Genomic DNA, 10,701 nt, shown 5'->3' with positions numbered 1-10,701 from the left:
CCGCTTGGGCAGACGGCCTTGGCTGTGCAGGGGGTCCGCGCGGCTGAGCGCACACGAGGCCCGACCGCCGTATCTTGGGCGTCATCTGCGTCGGGTGAACAGCCCAGTGCGCGTCGAGAGGACTAATGGCTTCAGGTGCGTTGCCTTTCCGCCCGCCTAGCGTTGGAGGTCACGTAAAGTGAAGCTTCTGAGACGTCGTGAGGCGAGAGGCAGCACGAAGCCCCACTGCCCGCTGCAAACGCTCTTCATCACACCGGCGCTGTGACAGCGAGTGCTTGCGGTTGTCGAGTGAGATCAGTTGATGTTTGCCTGTACGCGCGCGACACCATGCTTGTTAAAAGGTTTAGTAAGCGAATATTTACTGAAATGTATACGGCCGATAACAACATCAACGTTACTTCGCTTAGTTGTCTAGTACTTTGCTATCGCTATGAATGCTTCGCCTTTCGGGCGAAACTGCGTCCTTTTTTTTAGATGATATCAAACTACACGATATTTAAGGAAACTCATTAGGACTCATATATAACGGGATTCATAGCGAGAAAAGTTGGCAAGAGTAGGCATTACGCCAGGATTTTTTTTAGTGTAAATAGAAGTCTAAAATTAAACCTCCATCTCACCGCCAGAGCTGCTTCCAGTAATGCTGAGCTTGTTTTTTCCGGCTAAATACATTTTAGTCTGATACAACTCAAGTCTGCAGTCAAGCCTCGCCCACGCCCTCATAGTCGTCAGCCACTTTTCCTATGCGAGGCTGCAAATAGTGCTTGCTTCAAACTTTACGTTGCCTAAATAAGGTGGCAACCACAAAAATAATACTTTAAGCGCGTAATTTTGTACGTTTTCACTCGTCTATTGTAATGGAACGGTGAAAGGCTAATTCTTTATTGAACTGAAATAAAACGCTTGCTTCGCTGCAACTATTTATTGTCCACTTCAGTTGGCAGTGAAGTTCCATGAATAAAACGGGCTCAGCCGTAAAATGAACTGTACCGCGGACTTTTGAAGAGTGAAATGCTCAGGCTCCATACACTTTGTGCATGTCCGTTGCACACCTCACCGCTTCCGCCGATGAAAAGACTCTTCAAGAACAACAGACGCTCCGGAGGTATCAAGTAAGACGCCATTTTCAAATGGTCGCATGACGACGATTTTGTTTGCTTCTGTGATTGGCTGGCGGAGTAACAACCCCGCGCGATCTGTGTAGCTTGGTTGCCAACTGCTGCTTTTTTTTAAGTTGTATCCTACTAGAGTATTTGAATTAACAGTTTCGGAACGTGCTTCCTCTAACCGCTAGGGGTAATTTTAACTGGAATGCCAAGGCATTTCGTAGCTGATTTTGGTATTGTCTGACTATCTTTTCGGCCTCAATTTCACAGTCGTGAACACGTATCCTAAGGTGAATTATTAGGCAACAATTAGAAAATCATTTTAATTAAATACTTGGATATAGTGATTTCTGGTGCAGGTTATTGCATACTCCTCCAGGAATTCAGTTCGAGAGGAAGAAAAGCGGTTTCTGTCACTGGAAATATAAACAAACCTCTCCGAACTAAAACTGAGAGGCGCTTATATATATATATATATATATATATATATATATATATATATATATATATATATATATATATGTGTGTGTGTGTGTGTGTGTGTGTGTGTGTGTGTGTGTGTGTGTGTGTGTGTGTGTGTGTGTGTGTGTGTGTGTGTGTGTGTGTGTGTGTGTTTGGAGAGAGATATCGATAGCTCTAGGAAATCTATTGGGAAAATGATGGGCTCGATAATCCATCTTGCGTGCTGGCATTTACTCGACCTGAGCCCAGTTCGGAAACGTTGGGGCACCAGGTTAAAATACTTTTTCGAAAGCCAGTAACTATCGGCGGCGGAGGTTATGATTTTGAGTGGTCGTTTGCTCGTGCCTTCATAATCGGACTCCTGAGCCCGCTGAGTCCAAAGCGATTCTTTAAGTGAATATAAGTTAAAGGGACACGAACACTGTTTTAGCCGCGTGCAATGCTTCGCGCTTACGCTGCACACTCCGGTTTTGGTTTCATACTCTTGCGATTAATACTACGAATACGCACGCCTTAATCGTGAATCTGGACGCTGACTTCGACAATGTGAAATAATTGAATTTTGTCGTTAGCTATTGAACCATGTCTGCCGTTAACAACAGCGTGCTAATATTACATAACTGGTGACAACCAATGAAGCAAGCAAAATGAGTTCCCGTGGCATCTACGAGACTTCAAGATTCATTGAACATATCGCAGAAATACAGAGGATTACACTTTGGGAAGTCCTCATTCTTCTGTGGCGAACAGAGCCTCACGTCCGGTGGCGTAGCAACCCGCAGCTCATGAGAGAACGTTTGATGGTAGCAATAACAACGACGACTCTGTGGGCATCACGGATGCCCCGCATCAGTTGTTGCGTCTTTGACATAACAAACTTCTCTATATGGGGTAGTAGTGAGGGGCAGTCTGTCACAGCTTCTATGCCCACCGGGGTCCAACAGACGTAATTAACATCACCGCCAGTCGTAATCCGGGATATGCATCCCCAAGAGAATTCCGCCGGAATTACTGGCACGTATTATAACGACGTCAAAGACTCACTCTTCATATGAGAAGGTTGTTCCTTACACATGCATAGACAATGCCAGAGAGTTCCACAGAGCAGTTTCCTCTCTTGCGGGGATTGCGAACCGACGGTGGAAGAACTGTGAATCGGGCTTCCGGACATAAACAGCCTTCAACATTCCCTACGCGTACGTGTTTGGTCGTACCACTGTCCGCAAGGTACGCGCCGATCAACATCTGCATGAACGGGCACAGCAATGGGGCGAGAACCTCGCCAGTTACATACAAGGCTTCACAGGCCTATCTGCAAGCGTTTCAACGAGTCTGTGCAAGAATCTGAAAAGGTAAAGCAAATGATAAAGATTGTCGACGACGACATTTTTCCATATACTCCCTGCCACGAGCTCTGAAATGTATATGAAGTTATAGAGGTGTGCCAACTTATACGAGCTGCGCGAGCACCGTGTTTGGCCAGGTGCGCCTCTTCTTTTGTGTAGTGAGCTGCTTTCTAGATTCGCTGTCATCCCAAATCTCTAGTTGCTAGCTGCCACGCACTGAGATCAAAGCGTTCTTCCGCGAGGAGGTCGCTCGTCGCATTTTCTTGCTCCTGTTATCACAAGTAACAAAAGTACCAGCCCTGCCAACAGCCGCTCACGCCCTCTCGATCCTGTCTGGCTCCCACGCCGCAACGTGTGGTCAAAGAACAGGCCGCCGAAACTCTGCCAGTGCCCCGCCGAATAACCACTTTGACTTAACATTTTACTGATCCCTAAGCAATCACATCATATCGACAGGAAACGTTTCGTCGTTTTTCCATCCGCCGTACATACCAGTTACCCCTGCTGCATATCCGACAGTCCCCCTATGTATATTCGCGTGTGGATGCTCTGGACAAGTCGCACGTTATTATTGACGTCGCTTGCTGTCGTCGGCAGTAGCTTCCAGAACGACTCGCTCACTCTTCTGGTGTTCCGCTTTCTTTGACGGTCACACTTAGCTCTCCTATCCTACAACTTCCCGCTTCTTGGTCGCAAATGGCAGCTAGTAATGCGAAGAAACCTGCGGTAATGCGCTCCGATATTAGCTCCTGTATAGGCGCAACTATACGCCCGGTGGTCGTAAATGCCTGCCTCTAATACTAAGAGCTTCGTGATCCGGCATCATATTGGTCTATTTCCGCATCGATTCGCAGTATGCGCGCGCTATCGTATCTAAAATTCACGAGCGTCCCTGGCTGGGGCATTACTGGCGAGGCGCATAAAACGTATTTCGAGAATTGGTTCGCTTGTGTCCCCCATACTATCAGCACCTCAAACTATACCGCAAGGCCATCCAGCGGGCGCCTTGCAACTGCTGCCTGGCCTGCTCGGCCCTTTGGTCGTGGCGGTGTGGACTTCTATGGTCCTTTAGCACTTACTGCGGTTGGCAGCCATTAATTTATGACCGGAGGGCGCCATTCAACGTGATATGCTAAACTGCAGCTATACCAGCCACCACTGAGCCCATTGTTGAGCGCTTTCTTCGTCATACAGTGTCATGCTGCCCTAGGTAAAGTACTCGGTGATCGAGACTACGCCTTCTTGTCTGACGTTGTTCATGCCCTTCTTGCTCAATATGAAATGGCTCATCTAATCAGTGCAGCGACGACTAACGGACTTACTGAACATTTCAGTCGCACTCTAGGCGACTTGATCACCAGATCAGCCCCCTGCCCCTCCCGCCTCCCCGATTATGACAATCGCGATCAGCTTCTTCTACTAGGCCTCGTACATTTAACACTGCAACACAGCATACGATATTTACTTTTTTCGTTTTTATTCTTCAGTTGGCCTTAACGTCCAGGTGCCTCGAGTGCGTCTGAATCTCCGGAACCACAAGGTGGACTGAACAATATGGTCATCATGCACTCGCCTTCACACCTTGTGAGCAGCATTGCCGGAAAGACGTTCATGAAGACAACAACAGCTTTCTTAGTGAACCATCCCGTACTTTCTGTACGATGGGTGTTGCTGTCTTACAGGTGATTACAAATATACGCACTATTCTACGTACTTTACACTATTTTTCCACATAGTCCCCCCACCCGCTCAGACATTTGTCCCATCGCAGAACTAAGTCCCATCGCAGCAGTTCTGCCAGGCCGCGTGAGTGGCCTCCCCGAACGCTCATTGTCATGCAAGTTTTAAAGGCCTTTTGTGAATTCACACCATTACCACTTCCCACTTCTTAAAGCGAGACACCTTTCCCCATACGTGGGCTGCATTTCCCTGTGGATTCCGATGGGCGTCCGTCCCTTGCTCCATAAAAAACGAATCGCACTTCGTTGCTCGTACACCGTGGACGTGAGAAACACAAGCGCCACTTTCAACAACTGACAGCAGCGCCGTGCCACGGAGCAACTGGCAGATAAGGCCGGGCCGGTCCAAGAAAAGTCCACCGCTGATAATGGATTCGCATTTACAGCCGTAATATCGCTAAAGAATAGGTTCAAAGGTTATCTGATGCTCCCTCATTGACCCGTGTAGTTAGTCATCCCCTTTTCGGGCACCGCATTTTACCTGTTAACACCTTAAAATTGTCGCACAGCGCAAGATGCGCTTGCATGATATGGTACTTAAATGTTACAGTTGATCTTATCTGTTGTCTATGTTCTCGGCGAACCTTTCGTAAACGATTGTATGCGTGACGCGAATAGTGGTGTACTTTCTGGAAGGTATGCGAGCTCCAGCGGTTACGCTGGAACCTTCGACGAGTCATACATAAAAGCCAACGCACCTAACCTGCAGATCAGATTTCTACGATAGACTAGAGTGCTTGCCGCTATCATTGTGCTGCTTATATTTCTGAGCACCGGTTCGCCGAATTAAAAGTTGGTTTCGTGACTTGCGTTGTGTTACGACGGTTGAACGGCACTACATGACAATATGCCTCTCATTTGATTTTATAGCATTTTAGTGAACGCTTCACGAACACTGCCATACAGAGGCATTCCAGAATGTTCGTTGTATCTGCGTAATTGTCTATCCTGACTCCCGTGTGCAGCTGGTGGTACACTCCCGCACTCCTGGCCCCTCTCCCAAACTGATCTTCAATTACGGCGGCCCGTGTCGTGTGCTGAAGCACACGTCGCCTGTGAACTGTTGACATCCACTTGCGATCAGCGCTACCGTGAACGTGTCGCTGTCGATGTCGGGCTACTAAAGGACTAGGAATCGCTCGTTCGAGGTGAATTGTTAACTGGCAAGAATGGCTGCTTATCTTTTCTATTTAATATTCTTTTAATTTTTACTGGGCTAGGTTGATGGTAGAGTCCAGTAGAATCCAGCGGCATAGCCTATACACGAACTTTATGACAGAAACGTTGGGTAACGGACTCTGTGTGCAGCTACTGTAGGCCTCGCACCAGTCATTGCCATTTACGATTTAATAAACCTATCTATATTGATTTATGGCCGTGAAAACACCACAAGACCAAATGGTGGCGTGAGGCTGGGTGTTTTTGTTTGCGAAGCTTAAACTTCGCAACGAGAAGCATCCAGCTTCTTTCTGGTTTGTAATTTCGGTTTAATTAAACTGAAACCACAAGCTGCAAAGAGAATTGCCATAATAATTACAAAATAAAACGACGGTCGTTGACCGAACCTGAACGTAACCACTTGTACATTGAAGTTCATGCAACAGCGAAAATGGCCGACATCACTAAACAGAGCTTGTGGTGTACCAGCGCCTTCAAGCGGAGCGTAGAGAAGACCTCCAAGTCCACGGCTTCCGAAATTTACGATGATGATTGATGCTTTCTAATGGAATCGCCTTTAAATTCTGCCGGTGACGAATATTGAACTAGCCTTTCTAAGCTGCTTACGTCCTACCCCCTATCGTAATCAAGCATTATGCCTATGTGCTTTATCTCGTAAACTTAACAAAGCGGGTGACTATCCCGGCCCCATCTCTTTCCTACTTTTCACACCAGACACTCCGAATGTTTTCTGCCTATCTCGACCGCTGAGCAGTTATCCCTCCTATCAGCTTTGAACTCCAGCTCTCCGGGAAAGTGGGCGTTCCCTACGGTTCTGTCTAGGAAAATATCCTGGCATTCAATAAAAATGTGTGCAGTCGTATCCGTTCTTTCTTTCTTTCTTTCTTTCCTTCTTTCTTTCTTTCTTTCTTTCTTTCTTTCTTTCTTTCTTTCTTTCTTTCTTTCTACAGCAGACACGCGCCTTAAATTGTTGCTAATATTTGTTCCTGCATGTTTTTGTTCTTGGGCAGCCAGCTCGGCCTTCAGAGAGTAAGACACTGCCTTTCGTATTATCGCGCAATTTTTTTTACCGATTTCTTGCTTGCCGTCTTTGTAAAGCTTAATGGACGGCTTTTGTTTCCTTCCTTTGCATCAACTTTACCATGAATGTTTCTCTCACTTTCTTCTGGATGAGTCTGCTTTGTCATATTCTACTCTCAATTACCCTGTACTTAGTTTCCTACCACTTTGACTTCTTTCTGTGTTCCGTGTACATGCTTTGGAGGTAGAGATAACTTTACACTGTAGCTGCCCATTTCGTTCCACCCATGTTCTTGAGCTCTTCTTAAAAACTACTTTTGCTCTATGCTTCTCTGATTCCAAAGCAGGCCCAACCCATTATCACCCTGCACTGCCTCATTTCTCTTTGCCGCGAGCCCCCAATGCTAATCGGTCCAAAGCCTTTGGTTAATTTTCAACCCCGACAAGCTCTCTGACTTTAAGCACAGAATGGCATTTGCTAACGTTAGCGCTGGAACCGTTACTGCTTTCTAAATTTCTTCCGCCACCTAATATTTACTGTTTCCCCAAAGTGATCCATGTTTATTATAGCCGTGTGGCGCTGACCCTTTATTCTCAGCTTTTCTTCGTTGCTGTTTGAGTAGGAATTTCCCTCGTTTATGTATGCACCAAAAATTTATATTGCTTAACTATCGGCATGACGTCTCGCTGTTTAATTGAGATAATGTCGTCATTCGTCTCTTCATTAAAGCCCATAACTACAGCCTTATCTGTAGTAAAATGAAGACTGAGATATGTCGCTTCATTGCTACAGCTATTCGCAGTTCCCTGCATTCTCCGCCAGCAGCACTATATTGTCTGCATGCGTTAGCCCAGGGACTATCCGTTACGACTTAGGGGTGCGTGCAGTACTGTACCAACCAATTCCATGGCCTTCGAGACATTCGACGCTGTGCTCTAGGGTGCGTAGCAAACGTAGAGTTTCGTACAATTACGAGATGGAACTGTGGCGTCGCGACTATTCAGCCACCATGGGAACGTTGGGTAGTACATTGATTTGTCTGATCTTCGTTCTTGGGGCTTCAGACGTTCTTCCCTTTGAAAGACACGTGCGGCCGCATTTTTTACCTGTCACTGAGCGTAGCGCTGCATAGCGCGAGAACTAGAACATTACCTGTAATCATCAGTTTTCCCGCGCACACTTTCAATCCGGTTATTGGTAAGTATGAAATGTTTTGCTTTGTAACGTCGAAAGTACTTTGCAGTTCATATATCCCAGATGTCAGGCGAAAAACTATTCTTCAAATCCTCACGTGCAGGGACTAAAAAAATGAATTCCTTTTACATCTCTCTCTCTCTTTCTTTCTTTCTTTCTTTTCTTGCTTTAAAGCGAAGAGTCATCTCTGCGGGGCACCGTCAGTATTTTAACATCTTCTTTCAATAGACACCGTCTCCGCAGCCTTCTGCCAAAGCTTCTTCGCCACAACAAGTGTTTGTGTACTCTACACTGCTCCTCCTGGCTACACAAGGCTGTGGTTAGACGGAGAGTCCCTATTGGTTTCACTGTATGTTCACGTGGAGCCTAATTAAGATCCGGCCTGCGTGGTCGCCGCAGCGCGTCGGCACCGCTGTGGGCTCTTTCTTCGTAAGCGCTCTTCTTCACTGGCCGTCGCTTTCGCTAAGAATATGCCCACTATCGCGATTGGCTGGCATGTGCTCTTGCAAAAAGTTTTAACGCAATAACCTTTTTGCGAATACGGGTTTCAACATTTGCCGATAGTGTCAAAGAGCGGGCTGCAAAATGATACAGAAATCGCAGTAGTACTAAGATAAAAAAATCTACAGGCAAAAGAAATAGGACTAGAGTACCATCTGTGACATTATCAGCAGCCGCACTCAGTAATACGGTTACTCGATATGTTGGACACTGGTCATCACCAGCCTGCAAGGATCTCCTAGAATTTCTTTTTTTTTTCTTGTGTTCTTTCCTTGTTCTAGTCTTTCTTATTTCAGTTTATTTAAAAGAAAGAACCTTAAAAAGGCAGAATAAAGGCAGTGTACACAGCTCTTTTCACCAGTTTACAGTATTGTGGCAGTAAAACTTGTATCTAACCATTTACATGCAATTATTTACTGGCAATCAGCTACGTTTTTTGGTAATTTTGTAATATAATGATTACTTTTCTTGCTCAGTAACGCTCTCTGTAATTCAGTTACTTTTTGCACTAACCTAATGCATTTAACCAAACACAGTTTTTGACGAAACAAGATATAAGAACAGACGCAGCTTTGAACGTTTAAATTTGGTGGGAACTACAAGGTCCAGAGGAATGAGAACATGTGCATGGGGTTACCTCCTACCGAAAATCAGTGTACTGTAGCTACGCTTTGTTCATGATAGTCTTGCTGATTTGCAAATCCTTCCTGGAAGTCCGACCTCTCAGCCTTTCTCTTGTAGAAATATTTTTTTCGCTGTATCTCTTCTTGAAGCGCGTCTAAGCGTCCTTCATATGAGATAAGACACGCTGCTTTTCTCAGATTAGTGCAGTTTATGACGTCTCTATATAGACACAAGTTTTCGGCTGTTAAGCATATGCTTATTTCAGTCTCATACACACGTCGCTCACATACACCTATTTTTGCGATTGTAACACGCGAACAGTGGTCTGAAGGCTGAATAATATGCTGCTTTATGTTAGACTAGATTACATATTTGGCTACCTTTTCATGTATAAATGGCAGACGTGTGAACGTTGTCGTAAGTTCGCCAGATGTTGGCCGAAAAATTCAAACACCGGTTCTATGCACGACAGCGAGGCACACCGATGCCAGGGATCTGTGGACGATTCGGAAAGACTATTTGAGATAGCTCACTCTGCCATAGTAGGTATGGTCCATAAAACTCAAACCTGTGTTCATCAGGAATCATAAGACTTAAAAGTGTGCGATTCGTTGTAGAAATTTGCCGCTCGCTCGGCTATAGGAGCTCCCGCGTTGGACAGGTAGAGAGACTCGGACAGACTCGGAGAATGCCGTAGAGAGACTCGGACAGCATCATAGATTGATGCCCAGTTATCGCCCACGCCTTTCAACACTGCAGGGATTGTAAGCTTAGACCATAGGACCCCCACAAGCTGTATCAAAAATTATGCATGTCAACTTTGCAATTTTTGAATAAATGTCGATTCTTTATTGGCTAACGTAATTTCTGTATCCTAATGGCCCATTTACCCTCAGCAGCGCGCACAAGGCGTTTCACGTACCCCACTGCGGCTACGTCTCAGATTCAGCCTGCCTAACTTCTTATTTATACTAGTAGGAGTGGGAGAATATTCGAAAATTTGAATGCGAACTGAACATTAAGCACAACTATCCCTATTCGTGCTCAAAAATGAACTATTCGGCGCTTTCGAATATCAAAATTTACCAAATATTTCGCAACAACCGATTGTTAAAATCAGGTTACTGTTCTCTGGCTGCTTAAAAAAATATCTGAAATTATCAGAAGTGAAACAAGGACAGAAGTTTTTACAACAATGCATAAAGAAAATGGGTAATGCAAGCTGTGCTTCAGGTTTCACGGTGGTAGCGTACATGAATGCCTGGGATGTTTGCCTGTAATTTAGTGTTTCTTGCAGCCTAGTCTGTAGCAGGATTATCTTTTACGCTACAGCCAGTGATGTTTTTCTTGAGACCGGTGATTCTACATGTGTCTACAGCGCAAAAGTCATTCAGCAGTCATTTTTCCCCAACTTTTTATCTATCTTTTAACAGCCACTCATTTCACGTTTTTGGAAGTGTTCTTTTATTCCCTACACCTTGCGGCAAATCATCCCGAAAAGAAAAAGCTAGTCATACAGCAGCCAGTCA

The sequence above is a fragment of the Dermacentor variabilis genome, chromosome 1 (assembly GCF_050947875.1).
Source record: "Dermacentor variabilis isolate Ectoservices chromosome 1, ASM5094787v1, whole genome shotgun sequence".
In the NCBI taxonomy this organism is placed as follows: domain Eukaryota; kingdom Metazoa; phylum Arthropoda; class Arachnida; order Ixodida; family Ixodidae; genus Dermacentor; species Dermacentor variabilis.
This window is presented reverse-complemented; position numbering follows the sequence as displayed.